Here is a 23,065-nt window from a genome sequence, read left to right on the forward strand (position 1 = left end):
GTGAGCCATGTGCAATGCAAACTAAATGTGCTCAGAACATGAATTAAAAATGCTTAAAAGAACCTTAACAGTAGTGTACATTCATCAGGTGCTATCTTCAGAAGCTCATAGCTCAGTCAAATCAAAACCAATTTTACTACAACACTCAGTCACTTCTCATCAATGAAGGTACTTCCCTACAAATTTCAATTTTCTAACCCCAGCTGCTCTGGCATGCGCTCGCAGTTGCAGGGTAACATTGCAATCTTTTTTTTTTAATTAAAAATATAGGAAAAGTATATTTTTAAAACCTCCTATAACTCAAATATGGCAGAACACTTTTTCCAAAATGTACAAAAAATGTTAATTTGGGGGGGAGAGACCAGAGCTGGATATCTTCATCCTCAGATGACAATTTCAGACAATCGTGTGTGATATAAAATGGGGGTTAGAATAGACATGCCTATAAAACCTAACTATTGCTTGCAGATTCACCAAACTCCATTCTGATCTCATTTATGCTTACATAAACTAGGAAAAACTCTGAAGTTAATGGAGTTTCACCACTGAAAAACTCATGTACATAAACTCATAATCACACTCCCTGTGTATTGTGGTAAATCACTTTCAAAACACATTGAGAAGGAAATGACTACGGCAGCCATTCTCCATAGACAATGGGACTGCTCACATGCTTAAAGTTAAGCATGTGCTTAAAGTGTTTGACAGGATCAGGCTTATGTAGGTATCATTTGTGTTTACATTCATTTCAGCCGCTTTCATACTTGAGGAGGCTCTAGCAGAAGATCACAATGAAACATCATATATGAATAAAAGTAAATTAGATGTTTACTGCATGATGTAAAGCTTTTTAAATGTATATTTAAATACTGTTTTCATTAGTATACCTCAAATAATAACTTACATGTCTTTGAGATTGACTCTAGCAATTTATTACACTTGTTTTTTTGCTGTTGAAGAATTAAACACTTTTCAGTTGTATAAATATTTATTTTTAGTTTGAACCAAATGTTTATGTGCATAAAACTCAAACCCCTAGAATTGTGAGAAAATTAGCATGGCATAATAAACTGCATGCATGGTCTGAGACTGGATATTGTGACTGTGTATATTAAATAGAAATGAGCTAAGATTAAAAAATAACTGATTTGGGTTTAGATGCAAGTTTGCGGCCTGAAGATTTATTTATTTATAATCTGCTAAATCTGAACACTAAATCCAGCACTAAATTTGGGGAATTTTGGATTTGGATCTAGCTTGCAAATCCCCATTTTAAGCAATGTTTGGACATGGGGGAAAGGCGGTGTCAGCCCATTACGGAGACAAGAAGTCTGATTTTGAATATGAATCTGGAGATTTGATCTGGACCCATTTCTGATCAAAAAGGAAAACAAATATTCTAATCTTTAGAATAGGATCTACAGTATAACAACATTTCCACTGAAATAAACATAATAGTATAAAATAAAAATGTCATGAATTTTTGTCAACATTTCAAATCCCAACAAAAACTTAAGTTTCCCTCTATTTGCTGGTCAGCTGCAGAGTTGGTTGTGAGTTTTATGTTATTTGTTTGGTTGGTTTTTTTTTTTAAATATTTTAAAACTCTAAATTTGAATGAAAAGTGGAAGAAAACTCTTTAGAAAAAATTCTCACACACGTTTCTTGACCATTTCTAGTACACAGATTGGGCATGATAAATATTCACAGCATTTCAAGTAAAGGATTGCTTCTGTCACATCACCTCACCTCAGCTATGTAACTCAGTTTTCACCTGACGGGACCACCTCTCTCTGGGAAAGGATAGGTCAGGCTTCATGCACATGCTCATGTTGTAATGGTTACTAGACACTATGGTGGGTATTTTGTGGTATAGTTACCTTCCATCGGGACCTGAAATAAGAGCACCCATTCATTTCAGGTAGACCATCCAATGGACTTCAGATGGTAATGATTTTTGGGTCATAGCCAATTGCAGCCAAGGTCATTTAAAGGTGAAATCCCATTATCAGAGAATTTCATGTGTGTCCCATTATCAGAGTTAGCTGTACAAAATTCTTATTCCATTTTGTGTATCAGTTTTGCCATGAGTGCACATTACCTTCTGATTCTGATAAGTTTCCTGTATTATCAAATCAGAATCAATAGAGGGATTCTATCTGTATTTCCTGACAAGAGTGTACAGAAGTATTTATACTTGTATAAATTTTTTCTTCAAAATATAAATATGTAACAGTAATTGTTGTTCAAACTCGCCCTCATCTAGTTTTGCACAGAGCATAGGCAGTCATGAATATTTGCATGTACATATTTGCACCAATTTCAAAGTGCCTTATCCCTCTGTTTCTGTGTGTACCTATTTGTGCTGAAAACTAACTTTCCAGTTTCTGTACATGCATCCAGCATGAAGAGCTTTTTAAATGTAAGCCTTCCTTTTCACCCTATATTGGAAGAAGCGATATGGGCCATATCTCTTGATGGTGATGCATTGATATATGTTAGTGAGAAAGAACTATCGTGAAAGAAGAGGTCTGGGATGGGATAAGTTGTTTCTTGGGCTTTTAAATTGGCCTCTTGACTTTATACAAATGCAGGTCATAATAATCACACTAAGTCAATATCGGGAGTAAATGAGCTGGTACATTTACTTGTAAAAGCGAGGACGTTGAAAACCAGTGGCACAACAATTACAAGTGTACCTCTGAATGCCTCTTAGTATGTGTTCTGGCCTCGTTCATGTCAGCAGCTCCTCATCCATTACATTTGACTTAAGTACAGTCCAGTTGCAAAGTAGTCTAAATCTTGGCCCCAGTGAAATGAATAATAGTCCTATTGACTTCAAATAGAACTGGGATTTTTGCCCCAGGATTATAGATGGGTTTGAGCTGCAAGAGTTCAGATCCAGATGTCACTGTCACTCCAAACTTTTCCAAATTTCAGTGTTTAGATCTGTGGTTTTCATTTAGACCCTACCCCTACACTTTTACTTAAATTGCATTATGGGGCAAGTTTTCTGGCTGAAAAAATTGAAATGTGCCTGCTGTTGCAATTTGGAAGGAATTGTTTGTGAAATTCCTTGTGCACCAGATGGAAAATGTATTTTTATTTATAATTCTGTCTAAATCGTTAAAGAGAAAAATGTAATTTCTGCAGCAAAGATGTGAACTGGGTATGTGGGGTTAACACAGCATAATTTTTAAATAGATTTAAAATGTACTTAAATTGCTTTTATATTATCAATAGCAAATTCCAACTCCCATAGCAGTTTCTTTATTCACGAACATTAATAGCTCTGTTGTGAAGGGACTGTGCTGATTAGATGGCTTTCAACTCACTTTAAATGACCACATCTATCCACCTATCACATGCTCATCACTGTGATATATAGGAACTTACTCCTATTTTATCTATAGTATGTGACTCTGGTATGTTTCTTCCACCCGGACATTTTACAATGCAAAAAAATATTTGGCTAATGTGAGATAGAGCATCATGGAAGTAAAAAAATAGCACGGTGACAGTTAAAAACTGCAATTACTTACAGGGCTTGAAAGAAAAAGGACTCATAGAATCTACACAATCCTGAAGGAATCAAAGTTAAATCTTCATTACGCTATATTGTCTCTTACACTTCATGCACTAAGGAGCCTACAGAATCTGGTAGAATGGTACTTTGCTACTATTTCCTCTCGAGAGTGCACCATAAATGTAGTCTGTAGAAAGAAATGAATTGTCCTGAATGAGCATGACAAGTATCATTTCACAAATGCACAACCTGAAGAAATATTTGAAGACATTGGATGCACAAGGAGCTTTAACTTGCACAACTGGCACTACTGTGTCCAATAACCCAAGCTGAAATTGACCTTGGCAGCATTATGGTAGCAATCTGTACATAAAGATTAACTGTTTCTGAACTATATCTAAAAGGTATTCATGGTTTGTCTGGGGCAGACCAATGCTCCATCTAGCCCAGTATCCTGTCTTCTGACAGTGGCCAGTGCCAGATGCTTCAGAGGGAATGAACAGAAGAGAGCAATTATCAAGTGATCCATCCCTTGTCATCTAGTCAGTCTGGCAGTCAGAGGTTTAGGGACACCCAGAGCATGGGGTTGTGTCCCTGACCATCTTGGCTAATAGTCATTGATGGACCTATCGTCTATGAAATTATCTAATATACATATACTTTTTATTCTCTCTCTCTCTCTTTCTCTCTCTCTCTCAGAGGGAGAGAGAGAGAGAGAGATATTCAATATATACAGATCATTCCTGAAGTAAGACAAGATTTTTTTCCCAAAATGAATTTAGAATTTATTTGCAAAACAAAAACTGCAAACAATTAAATGGGTCATACGCAGGTGTGATTGGAAATGCACACTGGACCCATGAAGCTCCATCCTTCTCAGGCAGGAAGAAACCTCCAGGGCAGACCCAGCCCAGCAGGAAACAGCAGCCTCCAACAGAACCAGTGCATCCTCACAGCTTCTAGACACTGGCCATGTCAGCAGACTCTCACTGTTGCAGTTTTTACTCTAGACATTCTTCCCCTCTGCTGATAGGCTGTTGTTTCTGAGCTCTCCCTCCTCTCTTCTTCTCAACAACTCCAGCCCCAGTCTCACTTCTCATACCATCCAGGCTCTTTTCCTTTGTCACCGTCTGACACCTTGGTCATGTCCTTCTCCTACCCTCTTTTCACTATCTTCCTCTGTGTATCTTGAACCTTCCTCTGTCTGTTCTATTAACTCATATCCTCCTTACTCCACCTAACCCCCTAATAACCATAGAACAAAAATTTTCGGGTGACCTTCTGCAACCTCTGATTTGATCACATTGCTTGTGTGTTGCATCCCTCTCTTCCACCCTTTGTTTATTTTAGGGAAGTTCTGTGACCTGCTCAGGAGGTCAGACTACATGATCAAAGTGGTCCCTTCTGACCTTTGAATCAATTAATTTAATCTATTTAGACTACAAGCTCTTTGGGAAAGGGATTATCTCTTACTATGTGTTTGTGCAGGAATTGACATCATAATGCGGCACCAATACTGATCGGGGCCATCCATACTGTAATACAAATAAATAATAATAAACATTACATATAAGGAACTGGCAAATGTAGCTGTTGTAGATCCTTAAAGACTAAGGCCTGGTCTACACATAAATGTTAGGTTGACCCAGCCATGTCACTCAGGGGTGTAAAAATCCCCACCCCTGAGCAACACAGTTAAGACGACCTAGCCCTTGCTATAGACAGTGCTAGGTCAACAGAAGAATTCTTCCATCAACCTGGGTTAACTATTCTGACAGAAGGACCCCTTCCACTGATTCTGGAAGGTAATGTCTACATTGTAGGTAATGTCTACGTTGAAGCACTACAGCAGCACAAATGTAGGCAAGCTCAAAAATACTATAGGTTCTCTCTCAGTTCATATAAAAGGAAGAGAATTGACAACCTACCTGTTAGCGTTTGTCTCCTCTCACTGTAAGGCATATCTGTGAAGACTGTGTTTCAAAAAAGGCCAGTTCAATACACCAGCTAACTTAGGAGTCACATGACAGATGGATACTTCTGAATGTCAAAAAAGGTTTACAGTAACATTTTAAAAAGCACCTAAGTGACTTAAGAGCCTAAATTCCATTCCCCAAAGGCTCCTAATTTAATTGGAAGCCAATGGGACTTGAGCGCCTAAGGAACCTAGTTGCTTTTGAAAATTTTATTTTTAGTCTGAAATTTAGGTCAGAATATAGCTCAATTCTCATTTTATCCAACCAGTCTGACCATCACATACTGTACATATTTTTTCTATGTGTATCATCTCTATCTTGCAATTTTAAAATGTAAACTAGATAATGAGACATTGACATATATTTTCCCATTAGTGTACATAGTTTAGCATACTTCTGACTTAGGCAGACAAATCTCTCTCTGTAGGCAAATTTGGGCTGAAAATATGCAAACTCTTCCCAGCCCTACACAACCCTGATCTGAATGTGCAGAAAGGAAAATTATTGTGCCTAAATAGAGCTCCACAAAAATGCATGTGCCTTATGCATCCAGCATTGGAAAAATGTGGGCCTATACATAATATTTAATGGACTGCAGTTTAACAGTGTATTGCCCTGATTCTCCTACTGAATAGCAAGACACATGACATCTGCACTAAAATTAAGTGAATTCATCATGTTCGATGCTAATGCAATGAACATAGCAACACTTTCTAATAAGTGACAAATCATTATTAACTCCTTTATTAGTCATTATGGTAACATTACTCATGATAAACCCTTTAGGTATTAATGTAAAATGGTGCATTATATACTGTCTTACTGAACGATTTCTTAATGACAGTATGCATACAGCAGATTGATTTTTTTTAATCTGACTCCCCTCAAGCCCACCCAGCCAACCAATGCCTCTTATCTGTCCCCAGGATTTTGATCACCATTTTATAGGTATACTTTTCAATTTTCTTTTCTTTTTTTTTAATTAAAAAAAGATATTCTACTCCACATAAAATATTCTCTTGCTTTTTTCACAGATCATCAGACATCAAGCAACTCCTGATTTTCACCATCTAAACTAACCATTATCACTTCAAATAATTCTTGCTCATAGTACCATACAACATATACCCTTCATGGTATATGCTTTCTGTTTGTAAAATGCATCTTAGAAGGTTGTACTTTCATTAGCCATTTTCCTAATACAAATGAAAGTCTGTTTTGCATTAGGTATTTTACAAAAGTTCATAATATCTTTCTAGCCTGTTTAACCCATCAAACACCAAATGTTTGCATAAAAACCTCTAGTTTTTCATATATTTTATTTTTATATTCACTCCAATCTTTGGGTCCTGTTACAATAAATTCAAAATCTCACCCTATCAAAAGATAAATTTCACCAATATAATCAAGTAGACTGCCCCAGGTCAAATGACAACTTGCCAAACATAATCCAAAGGCTAACCCCATACCACTCTATCCAACTTTTCCCCAAATGCCTTGAAGAAAGGAAAAATATTAGATTGTAACAGAGATCCTTTGAAATTCTTGCTTTTTATAACAGTTATGGTTAGACCCAGGGGCTGCCTCTCACTAAAGATTAAATACATTCAATAGGACTCCTGTAGGAGTCCAGGACTGCCTGAGGGGTAATAATTTCAGGTGGTAGTCAGTGATAGGTAGTGAGGCCCTTCTGTAGATGACACACAGCACAGCGGGTTTCTTTAGCATTTCTATCTATTCATTAAAACTGGCTGTCAGCAGAATACATTTTTGGTTAGTATAGTTACATTGGGTCTTGGGTAGAAAACCAAAAGTCATTACAATTTTATCATCATGCAATTCTCCTCACACACTCTCTTCAGCCTCCACAAGGAACACTGACTTAGCAAAGCCACATATGGCCATGCAACTTATATTTGGATTTTTGACATTAATGTTTTGGAGACTGTGGATTTTTAATGACTTTATATGTAAATTAGAGGTGGACCATAACCAAAAAGGGCATTCACATACCACAGCAATGGACTTGGGATAAATACCTAGATTAGATAGAATGGCAGGCAGACAAACACACACCCAGATACAAACACCTATGTGCTTGGAGAAATTCAGAGCTGGATCCAAATTTCAAGGCTAAAATGTTAAAATGTACACATTCTCTGGATTACTTACACACACACATGCACACACACACGAATCCAGATCTGAATTTATCCAAGTACATAGTTTTTTGGATTGTCTGTGTGTGTATGTGTATGTGTCTGCCTACCATTCTATCTAATCTAGGTATTTATCCCAAGTCTATTACCATGGTATCTGAATGTCCCTTTTGGTTAAGGTCCACCTCTAATCATATATAAAGTCATTCAAAACCCACTGTCCCCAAAATGTTCACTTATGATGTGGTCCTTCCCCTTTGCTTAACGGTACAGTGACGGAGGCCACTCTCACAAGAGCTGACTGTTGGATTTTTAATGGGATTCCTTCCCACTAAGTCAGGGAAGTAGCAGGGATGCACTCTTCTTCTTTGGAGTAGTAGCAAGTAGAGTAGTGGGGGACCCTGCAAGAGCTTGGACCCCAGGCCAGGACCTATAATGCCTATATGTCTTAAACTACCCTGACTACAGAAGCTTGGAACAGATGGCTGCACCACAGTGCTTGTCCTCCATAAACATGCTCTCATCATGGCCTGTCAAAATGTGGCCTACAGGTTTCGCCAGAACACAGATAGGAACTAAGAATGTGGGAAGGTTTCATAGGGAGCCTGTAATGCTGTGAGGGCTCTCTAATCTGTGGAAATGCCCATCAATGGAAGCAGTACCCTACTGATGAAAACTTGGTTGGCAAAAAGTCATTGCTGAAGAAAGAAAGGAGATTTCCAGGCACAAATATCTGCCACAATGAAAAATTATATAGAACTGGGTGCAAGGGAAACCCATTAAAGGCACAGGGCATAGTTTACAGTCACCTGAAGTGAAGGCAAAAGGAAAGAATGGCAGCAGTCATAAGAGAACCCAATTGATTTTGCACTGAGACATAGATAGGAACAAAAGGCAGTTGCCTATAATTAAATAGCACCAAGTCTAATAAAAAAAAAGACTGTAGATGTATACTGACACTGTGAGACAACCTTACCTTTATTTATCAAATGACCTGGTGTCTGGGGTACGCAGTCAGAGAGAAATACGGTAAAGTAGCTTGCCAGAGCAGGTTGACCTTGTTAAGAAGCAGAGCCTACAAATGTTTTCAGGAGGACTTACAGGCCAGCGTGTTCCCCTTTTTGAGTGACAGGCTGACCTGTTGCTTGGGACGCTGCCAGAGTGAGTGCCCTTACTCTACGTACTTGCCACTGTTCTCTCAGAGCTGCCTCAGCTTGTTTGGCTCATGGCAATGTAGGAGATGAGATTGCAAGTTATCCAAAGAGCAGTTTCCATATGAGAAAAGCTTAGCACAGCTCCTACTGGTACAGTCAGGGGAGGCTCTCTTTTAGCTCACCAAGTAGAGCTGTTGCCTTTCAATAACAAATGTCCCAGTTCAAGTCTCAGCTGTGGTGGTGTATAAGGCACATGTATGGTGAGTTCAGACACCATATGAGGGAATTCTGCTAATTGGACAAATCTGCTCTGGCTTCCAATGGGTAGATACAATAGCTGCCCAAAAAAAAAAAAGGAGGTCTGAATTCTGTGGACAGGGGAAAAGAAATCATTTTTGTTTTTAAATCAAGTAGCTGAGCCCAGGATATAACTAAGAATTCGTGTTGAAAGCCTAGAGGGTTTTTTTGAGTATCACCCTAAGATTGATGAAGTATAAGGGGCTCTCAATTTTTAAGCTTTCAGTAAACATACTGTAAATCTGGGATATAATATTTGGCCCACTGGGACCACAAAGACTAAGAATTGTTTTTTGCAGCCAGCATGCAAAGTCATTTTCAACAACTAATTAAATCAGTTTTTCCCCTCAAGGTTAAATGATAGGATGTAGGAAAAGTGGTAGAATAATTCATAGCAAAATATGTTGGTTGCAAATGTTAGCGTATATTTTCCATTCAATAACTATTTGTGAATCATTTTTTTCCATTATTTAACTAGCTCTTGCTCATTCTTAGTGAAAGATGAGTGCCAGGAACTGAAACCTAAGAATTACTCACTGGAATTATATTATATACAGAAAAAGGCTCTGCAGACAAAAGAGCCACTTTGATACACTGCCTTCAGACAGGAGGCTGAGAAATTGGGGTTTTATGTGGGCAGGGGGAAGGAGAGGATTAGTCAGTCAAGAAGCAAATTAGAGATGAAGAGCACTGCCCTCTATTTCTTTGCCCTTTACCTTTTGTGCCTTTATGCATTTGTTAAACATGTCGCCTCTGTAGCTACTGCAGTAAGATGACACATTATGCACAAGATACAGCCTTACTAAGAGCACTACTGTAGCTACTGTTGTTTTCAATTCATCAAATCCAAGTGGGACCCACTTACCACCATGCTAGTCCTAAGCTTTCTTCATGATGAAGAAAAAGGGCAAGAGTTGGAATTAAAAAAAAAAAGTGTAGCTGTGCACCGAACAGTGCTCCAGAACAAGTTTTCAAACTAGCAAATCAACAATTAATATTTAAAGAAGAAATAAAAGCCAGGTCAGCAGAAGACATGCTCTCAAAGTCATCATAAAGACAATTTTTATTGACTCCTTCATTTTGTCAAGCCATTTTTATGGACTTTTATTGCTGGATACCTTTAGTTGCCCACACAGGAGCATCATTTCAAAAATCTTTTAAAAAAATAAAATAAAATTTCAAACACCAATGAATATTTTATCAGCGTTCATTAAGATCTAAACAATAATGATGAGGCCAATACAAGTCCATGAAACTCAGAACTGGTCCTGGGAGCCAGGAAAATGCCATAGGGGCTTTATAAAAGTAACAGAGCTGTTTATTATTATTGCAAGCGTGCTGAGGCTGAGCAGAAGTTACCACAGTCATAAACCGAAATGTGCTGAATCCACCTCATTCCCTTCCATCCAAAATGATTAGGTTAAAAAAAATGTGATTGCTTCAGCTTCAATCTTTCTTTCAGCTGTCAACATATCATGAGAGGCAACATGAAACCTTCTGTGTCACACATTATTTTTTGTTGTATGGCAACACGAGCAATGCAACCCAGTGTGAACCAAGCAGGGGAAGGAAACATACCACCTTGGACTACTGAAAACTAAGAACATTTGGAAGAATTATGGTTTAAGAAACCACAATTGTCAGGGAAAAAAATCCAACACCGTTTCTTTTAAAGATGTGTTGTAAGTACTGTGTATTACCTAGAAAATGAAAAGAAGGGTGAGAGTCACATTCTGTTTTCACAGTGGTATAAATGCAATGTAACTCAGCCATGTCACCAGTGGAGCTCAGAATCTGGCTGTGAGCCCATGGGCTCTGTCACCAGCCCAGGAAGGAGCAATGCCATATCTGAGTCTGTTTCAGGCCCTTGCCTCATGGATTAAACAGAAAACTTAGCTATGATGTAGGTTCTCTGCCCAATGTGAGCTGCAGTTCCCAGAGGCTTTTCCCTCACCTCTCTCATCCCTCTTCTCCTGATTCTGGGGTATCTACAGCAGCCTTTCTGCTCCCTACAGTTCTCACTCCCCAGTCTGCCTGCCTGGGAGTCACATACTAATTGGGCTCCTTCCTTTCATCCATGGACTTTCACAGGAGTCCTCTTGTTCCCTGGAGCTATCACTACCCAAGCCACCCTCTTGGGAGTCCCATAGTAACTTGGTGCTTTCCCTGGATCCAAAGACTCCTGCAGGAGCCTTCCTGCTCCCTACAGTTTTCCAGCTCAACTGCGCTCTTGACATCTTTCATGAGGACCAAGTGCTCTTCAGGCTATCACCTAATCCCTACCCGCCACAGCCTCAGATGGGAAGCAACTGATTAACCAGAGCTTGTGTTGAGCCTGTTTCCCCTTAAAGGGCCAGCCACTCTGTGACACTGGTCCCAAGGGTCTATGCCACTTAAGTGTTGCTGACAATTTAGGAATAGTGAATTATAATCTAGAGTTGCCATATCTTCCTGTTTAAGATTTTTTAAAATGCCCATTTACTGCTGTCATAAACAGATAGTTAAGGGTTAAGGTCTGTTTTACCTGTAAAGGGTTAACATGTAGTACCTGGTGACCACCTGACCAGAGGACCAATCAGAGATAAGATTTTTTAAAATCTCTGTGGAGGGAAGCCTTTGTCTGGGGGAGAACTGGTTTTGGATCTAACAGAAGACAGTCATGTCTCCAAGTTCTCCTGGAGTAGTTTCTACTAATTAATAGTGAGTATTAATTAGAAAGGCGAATTAGTCTTATGATTTGATTTCTATATTTGCAATTGTGTGTTTGCTAAAGGAAATGCTTTATTCCTGTTTGCTAATATTGCTTTTACTGAGAAAAGGGGGAGAGGGGATTCTCTCCAGAGATTAATAAGGTTATACCCTATGAGTGTCCAGCTTGGATTCATAGAGATTCTGTATTTTCTTTTGTTCTCTTAATAAATTCTTTTCTTTTCTTTGGACTTGGTTAATTCCTTCCCTTGGGGAAATTCAGGGGAAGGGGAGGGGGAAGTGGGCTGCTTCCCTGTGTGTAGAGATTCAAGGCGTTTGAATCCAGGCACCTCTGTCTCCAGAGCAGGCTGGAGAGAGGGAGGAGGGGGGAGGTTCCTCCTCTGTGAATTGATCTGTGTTCCCAAGGGGGGAAACAGGGGTGTCCCGGCCCACGGAATTGACCGGGTGGTGGCAGCCGAAGGGGAGACCTACCCTAGGATTTTGGGGTGGGGGGAAGACATGCGGGTCCTCACTTTGAAACCGCCCAGTTTCAAGTGAGGGTAGACTCCTGACATGGTGGCAGTGGTGTTTCGGACCCAGAGAGAGAGGCAAGGCTTTTCTACCAGAGGCACTCTGAGGCAGTTTCAGGGTTACAAGTATTTTCAGTTTTTTGCAGGGCTTTCTGTTACAGTACTTGCGTCCATTGTGATACGAGGTACCACTCAGGATTCCTGAGGTGGGGGGAAGTGCTCGCCAAAGTACATTCCCATCCAACAGGGAAAACAGGTTTGGGGGGGGGAAGACAGAAACCCTCCAGCCAGATTTTTTTTCCCTGTGTCTTTTGAAATCCTCTGGAGCCAGGGAATACAAATCTCTGAGAGGATTTACTACACTTTTCTGCAGGTACTAAGTAGCACCAGCCGCTCAGCTGGGCTTATTAGGAAGATTGTTTTTCTTGGAAACAGATTTTCAGCTGGGTTTAGCTGAGGCATAAGGTTTTCTAACAGGCTGTGTTAGAAAAGGATTTTTTTCCTTCTTCTTTTCTTTTTTCTCCTTTTTTTCTTTCTGTCTGCTTAAAAACAGCTAGAAAAGAGGTGCAAGTTTTTCTAGGAGGCTTGTTAGAAAGGACCCCCACTGTGAGGTACTTAGCAAGTGCTAGAAACAGGACAAACCAGTTTTTTTTGGGTCTTCTCAGTATATCAGCAAACAGCAACTACACATTTGCAAATGAAAAGGTTTTGTTTCTTTTCTATTCAGTCTCTCGGGAATAGAGAGGGTTAGGAATTGGGGAAACCAATTCCCTGACTGCAAAGGGGTGTGGCCAGCACCAAAAAGCAACACCAGCAAGCCACACATAAAATTCACTGACTGCAGAGGGGTGTGGCCAGCACCAAAAAGCAACACCAGCAAGCCACACATAAAATTCACTGACTGCAGAGGGGTGTGGCCAGCACCAGAAGGCACTGTTCCCCATCCCAAGAAATTTCCCACCTACATGGCAGGTGAGGACACTAAGGCCTTCTTCAAAAAGGTTAAAAGGACCTGCCATGGGTACAGCATCCCTGAAGACCAGTACAAGGACTGGTCAGGAAAGTGGACTTTTGCTGTCTATAACAATTATTCCATCCCCATGCTACTGGGGGAACACTTGGCCAACCATGTGCAGCTGGCCAAGAGGGGGGGAGTGGTCACCCGCGGCCAGGCCAAACAAGCAGGCACTCCCATCCCTGTTCCTGAGCCATCCACCAGGACCCTGTCTGTGTTACCAGAGACCCAGACAGAGGTGGTGGAACTGGATCCCATGCCAACAACTACAGCAGCCATAGTACATCCAGTCCCAGGACCGGAACTGGAAAAGCAACCAGCGGCAGAACCAGCGCCAGCACTGACGCCAGCGCTTGCAACTCCACCGCCAGGGGGCGCCAATGGGCCTAAACTGGCAGAAGCAGCAGACAACTCTACCCAAGAGGCTCAGCCAGAGCCTAAAATATCACCCTGTGCACCAGCGGACAGCGGTCCACAGTCCATAAAAACAACCTCATCACCTACATCGCTCCCAGAGGAACTGGTGTCTCCCGCTTCAAGGGAACAGTTCCAGACAGAGCAGGAAGCCGATGACAGCCTTAAGAAAGCTTGGGCGGCGGCACGCAGCAACCCACCGCCTCTCAGCTCTTCTACCCAATTCCAGTTTGTTGTAAAACAAGGACTTTTATATACGGACATTCTTTCTGGTGGACACCAGGAAGGCCAGCATCCTCAAAGACAGTTGGTAGTTCCAACTAAGTACTGGGACAAGCTCTTAAGCTTGGGCCCTGACATCCCAGTGGGCATTCTGGGATCAACAAAGCAAAAACAGGTTAAAAACATTCCTTCCACTGGGAGGGGATGGGCAAGGACGATGCCAAGTATGTCCGCTCAAATGCATACAAAGTGTTCTTCAGTGTCAAAAATCTTGTTGTTTACATACTTAGTAGTATATGTAATAGTGCATGTGTTTTGTTTATCTGTTTATGTTACAGTGCTAGGAGGAAATCACCACCAGTAGTTCCCACTGTTGGCAATTTGGGGGGGCGTGTCATAAACAGATAGTTAAGGGTTAAGGTCTGTTTTACCTGTAAAGGGTTAACATGTAGTACCTGGTGACCACCTGACCAGAGGACCAATCAGAGATAAGATTTTTTCAAATCTCTGTGGAGGGAAGCCTTTGTCTGGGGGAGAACTGGTTTTGGATCTAACAGAAGACAGTCATGTCTCCAAGTTCTCCTGGAGTAGTTTCTACTAATTAATAGTGAGTATTAATTAGAAAGGCGAATTAGTCTTATGATTTGATTTCTATATTTGCAATTGTGTGTTTGCTAAAGGAAATGCTTTATTCCTGTTTGCTAATATTGCTTTTACTGAGAAAAGGGGGAGAGGGGATTCTCTCCAGAGATTAATAAGGTTATACCCTATGAGTGTCCAGCTTGGATTCATAGAGATTCTGTATTTTCTTTTGTTCTCTTAATAAATTCTTTTCTTTTCTTTGGACTTGGTTAATTCCTTCCCTTGGGGAAATTCAGGGGAAGGGGAGGGGGAAGTGGGCTGCTTCCCTGTGTGTAGAGATTCAAGGCGTTTGAATCCAGGCACCTCTGTCTCCAGAGCAGGCTGGAGAGAGGGAGGAGGGGGGAGGTTCCTCCTCTGTGAATTGATCTGTGTTCCCAAGGGGGGAAACAGGGGTGTCCCGGCCCACGGAATTGACCGGGTGGTGGCAGCCGAAGGGGAGACCTACCCTAGGATTTTGGGGTGGGGGGAAGACATGCGGGTCCTCACTTTGAAACCGCCCAGTTTCAAGTGAGGGTAGACTCTGACAACTGCTGATTAAATATTGCTCAACAACAGTAACACAGGAGACACTTTTTGAAATCTAAATAGCTTTGTTTTGATTTGTAACTCTTTAAAATGTAATGCCATTGCAAGTTAAATTCATGTTACGGGGATGCTTGGCTGAGGTCTTTATCTTACAGTGGCTGGGAGTGAGCTTTCATGCTGCTGTTCTGTAGTTGACATTGGTCACTGTAGGACATTTTAAATTATTCTTTTTTTCCCTTTTATTGGGGAGAAGAGCGGCTACGGTGTTAAGCTTCTTTTTCCCCCTCCCTCTATACCCTTCATGTTTTCATAATTTTCTGAGATTCGGACTCCTTCGGCCTCTCTGTGATTGAGATACTTGGGGCCAACTTTCCTTGGTGCCGGTGGGTGCTCGCCCCCGTCACGACCCCTCCCCTGCCCCTATTGATCCCTCCCCAAATCCTCGCCCCGGCCCTGCCTCTTACCCGAGCATGCCATGTTCCTCCTCCTCCCCCTCCCTCCCACCACTTGCCATGCGAAACAGCTGTTTCGCGGCACAAGCGCTGGGAGGGAAGGGGGAGAAACAGGACTCGGTGGCGCACTCAGGGGAGGAGGCGGAGCAGAGGTGAGCTGGGGGGGCAGGGAGCTGCCGGTGGGTGCAGAGCACCCACAGAGTCGGTGCCTATGCTTGGGGCTTGTCTACACAGCAACTAGACACCCGCGGCTGACCCATACTAGCTGACTTGGTCTCATGGAGCTCAGCAGGGGTTTGCACAGCAAGCTGGGGCATGCCTCCCCCCAAAAAAATATCTGTGTCCCTGGCAGCCCATGGAAGTGGGAAGCAGCAATGCAGCTGGTTGCCAGCTGAGCTCCTCCTCCCCCCACCCCTGGAGTTTCAGCCTGCTGCTTTTCCTTCCCTGGTGCTGCAGTTCCTTGCATTGCCTCTGCCTCCACCCCATGACTCACCTCAGCAGGCAGTCTGCAAAGCAGGCAGCAGGGAAGGAGAAGCAGCGGCTGTAGGGGTGGGGAGAGCGGGAGCTCATCCTGCAGCTAGCCATCCTGCTACTTCCCCCTCCAGGGACATGGAGAGCTCCGCTGTCAGGGGAAGCCACTCCCTTCTCACTGTGGGCATCCCCAACAGAGGTGTCCCAAGAAATCTGGGGTGGGGTTGGGGTCACGCCCCTCCAAACACGGTCAAATTTAAATTCCTGCACATGCCCCTGGGGCTCAGGCTGTGGGGCTGTTTCATTGCTGTGTAGACTTTAAGGCTTGGGCTGGAGTCTGGGCTTTACGTCCCTGCAAGGTGGGAAGTTTTTCTTTGCTCTGTAGACATACCCTAAGGAATGGTAGAGAAAAACTCAGCTAACACCTCCCGACTAATTAATTACAGTAATTCATTAGAGTCCAAGGCACAACACTTCTGCCACTAGCCTGAAACCAGAGTGCTCAGGTCCTGAACACATTACTTTGCTATGAAAACTTTATTAAAGCTAATGTTAAAAAATTATATAGTACACAGGTTAAAAAAAGAGTGTCTGTACATCTGGGTATAGTGCTTAGATTATCCACAAATACAAAGTTGGTTTTTAAAGTCATAAGACACATATAGTGCATAATCAGCAATAACCCAAATTTACGTGAATAAATTTAACAATATAGTTTAAATATTAGGATCCGAATACTTGGGTAAATCACTCATGAAAAGTTATACAGAGAGTTGATTGTGGGAATTTAACAATGAGGGGAAAATTGCTATATTGGAATTGGAAAAGGTTCAGAAAAGGGCAAAAAAAATTATTAGGGGTATGGATTGGCTTCAGTATGAGGAGAGAATAATAAGACTGGGATTTTCAGCTTGGAAAAGAGACAGCTAAGGGGAGATATGACTGAGGGCTATAAAATCATGACTGGTGTAGAGAAAGTAAATAAGAAAGTGTTGTTATTTACTCCTTCTCATAACACAAGAACTAGGGGTCACCAAATAAAATTAATAGGTAGCAGGTTTAAAACAAATAAAAGGAAGTATTTCTTCACACAATGCAGAGTCAACCTGTGGAACTCCTTGCCAGAGGATGTTGTGAAGGCTAAGACCATAACAGAGTTCAAAAAAGAACTAGATAAATTCATGAAGGATAGGTCCATCAATGGCTATTAGCCAGAATGGTCAGGAATGGTGTCCCTAGCCTCAGTTTGCCAGAATGAGTGACAGGGGATAGGCCATCAAGTGAACCTGTTCTGTTCATTTCCTCTGGGACACCTGGCACTGGCCACTGTTGGAAGACAGGATACTGGGCTAGATGTACCTTTGGTCTGACCCAGTAGGGCCATACTTATGTTCTTATGAAGATTGTCCCTCGGTAATTGAGAATTTAGAGTAGGTTGTCCATTTAGAAAATACAATCCATGAGGAAAGTATTTCAGTTACTTTCCCCACTGCACTTCTCATCAACACTCCAGCTCATCCCTACTGGTATTGCTGATGTCCGGTGGTGTGTTCTACGTAAATGTCCCTCAACCACCTGATGGCATCCAACACCATGAGTTGCCACATCAGACGAGCATAGCACTGACCGATTCCGCATTCTCTCATCACTCCTTTATTACTGGAGTCCCACGTGCCCTGGGCTCTGACAATCAGCGTGTGTGTCTGAACCTGATAACCCTGAGTTCTCAAGGTTTTGACCAGAGGGGTTTATTTCTCCACCTTTTGAACATGGGCATTGTGGAAGGCCAGGGTCCTGTCCTTGAAGGGCACTGTGACGTCCACCATCATGATCTTCTTTTGGTCCTCATTGGTGATGATGATGTCTGGTTGCAGTTGACTGTCAGTTCTGGAGATGGAGGAGTTCATGACCACCTTCCCTACAGGTGGCAGGATGGCTCTGACTAGGTGATCTTGGATGTCATTATGTTGCAGCTGCCAGGCTCTGGAATGGGCTTGCAGCTACACAGGACGTGGGGTAGTGTCTCATTGGCATAGCCGTACTTCCTGCATTGTTTGTCCCAATTCCCATGGAGGATGGCTCCGTTCAGCAGAACACAGTTGAGCCAGGCCCTGTGGATGAACCTCCTGTCAGCAAATTGGGTGAAGCTGCCCCCAGGGAGGAAGTGGTTGCTGGTGTCCCACTTGCATTTCACCTTGAAGGCCTTGCCCTAGTCTCACTTCCATTTCAGGTTTTCCACATATTGGCAGAGGATGGCACCTCCAGGGTCCTCTCCAGCATGGTTCTAGCTCTCAGAGTGAAGACTGGGTGCTCTGCATTCTTCATCAAGTCAGGAAGACTCTCAGTTCCTGGCATTCCTCGCACCACATCCAGCAGCAGCCAATACACTTCTCCAGTCGTTGAGTAGTGTTAGGGGCACGAGTCCAGAGTGAAGCAAAGTCTCCTACATCTCTTCCAAATTCATCTTCTAGTAAGCCACTTAGGTAGGTGGTGACATCTTGGTTGGAGGGGGTCTTTGCGATTCGCTTCTTGATGACATCCCACATAGCACTTTCTGCGATGTTCCTGACCATGGTGTCCGGGCATGTCAGAAGGCGGAAGGCTTAAGTGATCACCGCAGCATCGCAGAGATCACCCCTACGAGGAACGCTGGCACTGCCCTGCCTTTGTGTGGTATACACCAGTTCATTGCTGGCTCTCTGGGGAAGAAATAGCCACTTCTTCACTGATGTGCCTGATGGTGTTGTCTGCCTGTTGTCTACTACACTGAAACTTGTCATCCTTTCACCGGACAAAGGCCAATACTAGGATTTCCAAAACAGGTGACAGCACCTGGAACACTTAGAATACACTTCATGTGGATGTGCATTTTTATTTATAGAGCTCAGCACTTGGAACCATACTGGTCACACCCATACACACCAAATAGTTTTCCAAACACTTTATGCACTTCCTTTTTATTCTCACCCAGTTACCTCAATTAGCACCTAGTTAGCAACACACCTAAACTGACTTAGACAACTGTAAAGCAAGATTTTTAAAACATTGATTGCACATACAATTTTTAGTTATTTTGTAGCCAAGATCCAAGATTTTAATAAACTTTGTTCCGTTTGGGGCTATTTTCTGTTTGTTATTTATACAGGAACTTTTTAAAAGTAAGTATGCTACATTTTCTAGAAAAAAACCACCAACCTGTTAGAATTTTTGCTTTCAAAATAAAAAACTTCAATCCACTAAGATTGATTTTCACACTGAAATATGCAAAATTTCTGAAGTTGCACGTTTCAAAGCCCCAGTGCCATTTCATGAAAAAGGTGTGGATTAAATTATGAGCTGCAACGTGAACCAAAATGATTCTATGTGCAAGTGTGTGTGAAATTTTTGCAAAATAATATCCACTATTTTCAAAAGATGTTATAATAATAAATTTACTCTTGAGTATTATTTCATGGACTTTAATAGACAATCTATTCAGTCATATTTTAAAAGTGGCATTCAACTTTTGCAGTCATATTTTCATTTAAAAATATTTTTATCTTAAAATTAACATGATTTCCTATTGGAAAAACTCATAGCTGAAATAAGGTAAACTGCATGTTTGCAAAATCAAATGTCTACAAAAGTTTTAATTATTTTTAATATTATTATTTAAATAGTCTTCATGTTTTCCCAGTATTGCTATTTGGCTAATGTACTGTTTATTCTCATCTGTACAAACGTTTAAGATCACATGTTCTACAGATACAACCATGTGACTGGAAGTCAGGTCTTCCTGAGTTCTGACTGTTACTGTACCACTGGACTGGCAGTGTGGGAGCAGGTTTTTTAACTTTTTTTCTGATTCAGTTTAAATGGGGATATTACTTATCTCCCAAACATGGGTGTTTTAGAAGATAATTAGACAAGGGCTGACATTTTCAAAAATTCCATAGTGACAGAGAAGCCTAAGGTCCATTTTCAAAAGTCACTTTGGCACTTCAGAGCCTATAGGCATGTATGCACAAAAGCTGTACTGCTTTAATTATAGCAATATTGTTAAAGAGGTACAAACCACTCCCACCCCAGTGTGGATGCAGTTAAATCAGATTAAATATGCTTATACTGGTGGAAGCTTTATTCCCAGAGAGAAAGAGGAATAAACTATTCTGGTATAAAAGGCACCTTGATACAAGCACAACTATGCCCATGATATATTTTGATCCTTCAATGTTGGCTCTTCCTATCGTTGTGAAGCAGAATTCACCAAGCGTTGGATTGTTCGCCCACTAATAGGGAACGTGAGCTGGGATTAGACCGTCATGAGACAAGTTAGTTTTACCCTACTGATGATGTGTTGTTGCAATAGTTTATATCAATAAAATATAAAATGTGTAACAGATAACATCATACCAATATAACAACAGTGTGTAGACCACCCTAAGCCCCATCAAACTGAAAAATCAGACTTAGGCTCTGAAGTCACTTTGGTGCTTTCAAAAATGTTACCCAATGTCCATAGAGCACTCTGAAAATGCTGTATAAAGATTGGAGCAGATCTTCAGCTGATGTATAGCAGTATAGTTAAGTTGAAGTCAATGGAGCTATGCTAATTTACAGCAGCTGAGGATCTAGCCTGCAAAGTTTTAATAGCGTTACCTTGCCTTTTGTGTGTGGTACTGTCTGTGTATTTGCATAGATATTGTCACCAGGCAATCCTTCACCCCTGCCAGTTCCCCTCCCCCGCTTTTAATGATTCTATTTCCTGTGTGGTCTTTCTGAATGATTTAAAGATGTTCTCTGATTTTGTTTGTTTGATATGCTGCTTGTTCTTGTAAAATGTCAAAGGGAACTTCAACCAATCCAGCTTTACAGGCAGCAGGTGGAAATGAATGAAACTTCGGCTTCTCTGAAAATAAGACAACAACATCTTTTGGCTCCTGCCCAAGCTGCTCTCCAGCTGTGGCCATAAGCTCTGTCCCAACACCGGGCACTGCAGAAGGGGGTTTAAATATTGACCCAGCACTTGCAAACCATCTTTGAGTTCATTTCAGAAGTGTTCAGGGTTTTGATTTATAATTTTTGCTGTATAGCTTCAAGTTTCTTCTGTACAACACTGTTTAAGAGAGAGAGAGATTGGTTGAATTATTAGAATTCTTTCCAGTTGCTCTTTGGTTTTGTGCACTAGTAGCCCTGCACTTAAATTAAAATGTAAATTGGGGATTGCTTAAAAGGAAGGTTTTGTTTAGAACTGTGATAGATTTAAGCCCCTCTTTGGATATCATGTATAAAATCAAAGGGCTGAGGTAGGAGACAGAAAAGGTTTTTGTTTTTGTTTTTTTAAAAAGAAAAAGATATTTTTGGAGTTTCAAGCTTCTAAATATTCATCTTCAATCTTCATAATTTATCATTTCAGTATTTTTTCCTGCCAGCTTCATTTCTGATTTGGCTTTTCATGTGACATTGTCTTCCGGGGCAAACTGGACCCAAGGAGGTACACCTCTACCCCAACATAACGCCGTCCTCGGGAGACAAAAAAAATCTCACTGCGTTCTATCAAACTTGCTTTGCCCCACCCCCATTCCTTGTTCCCTGACCACCCCCTCCAGAGACATCTGTCCCTAATCACCCCCAGGACCCCACCCCCTAATCAACCCCCCTGTTTCCTGACTGTTCCAACCCCTATCCACCCCCCGCACCCCCTGACAGGCACCCACCTGCAGCGGTGGGAAGCGGAGCAGCCCGGCCCCAGTCTGCTCCACTCTGCCAGCTCCCAGCCGCAGCGCTCCGCTTCCCACTGCCAGTGAGTGTGGGGAGGTTGGGGAAAGGATCCCCAACCAGCCCCAGCCTGCTCCGCTTTCCTTGCCCCAACCCCAGCCGTGTCACTGGGGGGCGGCTGGGGAAAGGTCCTGCACTCACCTGTGGCAGGAAATGGAGCACCATGGCTGGGAGCTGGCGGAGTGGAGCTGGCTGGGGCTGGGCTGCTCCACTTCCTGCCGCAGGTGAGTGCGGGGAGGTTGGGGAAAGGACGTCCCCCGCACTCACCTGCAGCAGGAAGCGGAGCGCTGCAGCTGGGATCCGGCGGAGTGGAGCGGGCTGGGGCTGGGCTGCTCCATTTCCGCCGCTGCTGGTAAGTGCGGGGGGGATCCCTTCCCCCAAACCCCTCCCCGGAGTGACATGGCTGGGGCCGGGGCGAGGGAAGCAGAGCGGGCTGCTCCCGGCCCCCCTGCTAATCCCCTGGGCCACTCTGGGACTGCGGGGCCCCCAAAAGTGCCCTCCCACAGCTCCTGCCCCCCAGACCCTAGGGGAGCCCCTGACCGCCCCTGAGACCCTCTGCCCCTTATTGAACCCCTCAGCCCCGGCACCCTTAACACCCTGCTCAGAGCAGTGTGTCAGAGCTTTACCACCTTGTATGCAAACCCGCCTTATATCAGGTCACGTTATATCGGGGTAGAGGTATATAGGTTAGCTCAGAAGACTGCAGCTAGCCTAGACCAGTATATTCAACTTCAAATTATTGGGGAGTCCCCTTCTGGTTAAGACCAATGGGAGTCTTCCTGCACAGAGCTGATTGTAACCTCATTCATTTGAGGTTGTGATCCCCTCTTAAGCAATCCTTCCTACTTGTTTGAGCTTTTTAATTTCTGAGGAAGCTGGTATTACACACTGAGTGCTGAACATGAACTCAAAAAAAAAAAAAGATGGAGCAAAAGTTGAGTGTTATTTTTCCAAGAATTCAAAAAAACCATGACTGTGACCACAGAACAAAATGCAAAGGACAAGCTAGTTATGTAACTGAAGAACAGGACCAAATTAACTAGCTCCTGTAGTTCTCAATGCAGCAACCTGCCTACCTGACAACATAGGTCACTGGAGATGCTTTACTCTTATATACCACTCTCTGCAAAGATTCTCCATTTAACACAGAGTCCAGAACAAGGTCTCGGCCATGATTTTTAAAATCCTGCATGCAGCATGGTTACCTTAGTGTATGTCTACACTGCAATTAAAAACC

At 42.4% G+C, this 23,065-nt stretch overlaps 1 long non-coding RNA gene across 2 annotated transcripts in view; it reads right to left on the reverse strand.

Annotated features, from left to right (window-relative positions):
• LOC123373353 overlaps positions 1 to 23,065 on the reverse strand; it is a 291,422-nt gene that overhangs the window by 74,173 nt on the left and 194,184 nt on the right. The window contains exon 6 of one of the 2 annotated variants that reach the window (XR_006580680.1): positions 5,455 to 5,490. The exons of the other annotated variant lie outside the window; for it this stretch is intronic. This is a non-coding gene — a long non-coding RNA (uncharacterized LOC123373353). The remainder of the gene's footprint in view (positions 1 to 5,454; positions 5,491 to 23,065) is intronic. 2 annotated transcript variants of the gene reach the window in all.

Source organism: Mauremys mutica, chromosome 6 (genome assembly GCF_020497125.1).
Source record: "Mauremys mutica isolate MM-2020 ecotype Southern chromosome 6, ASM2049712v1, whole genome shotgun sequence".
NCBI classification, from domain to species: Eukaryota; Metazoa; Chordata; order Testudines; family Geoemydidae; genus Mauremys; species Mauremys mutica.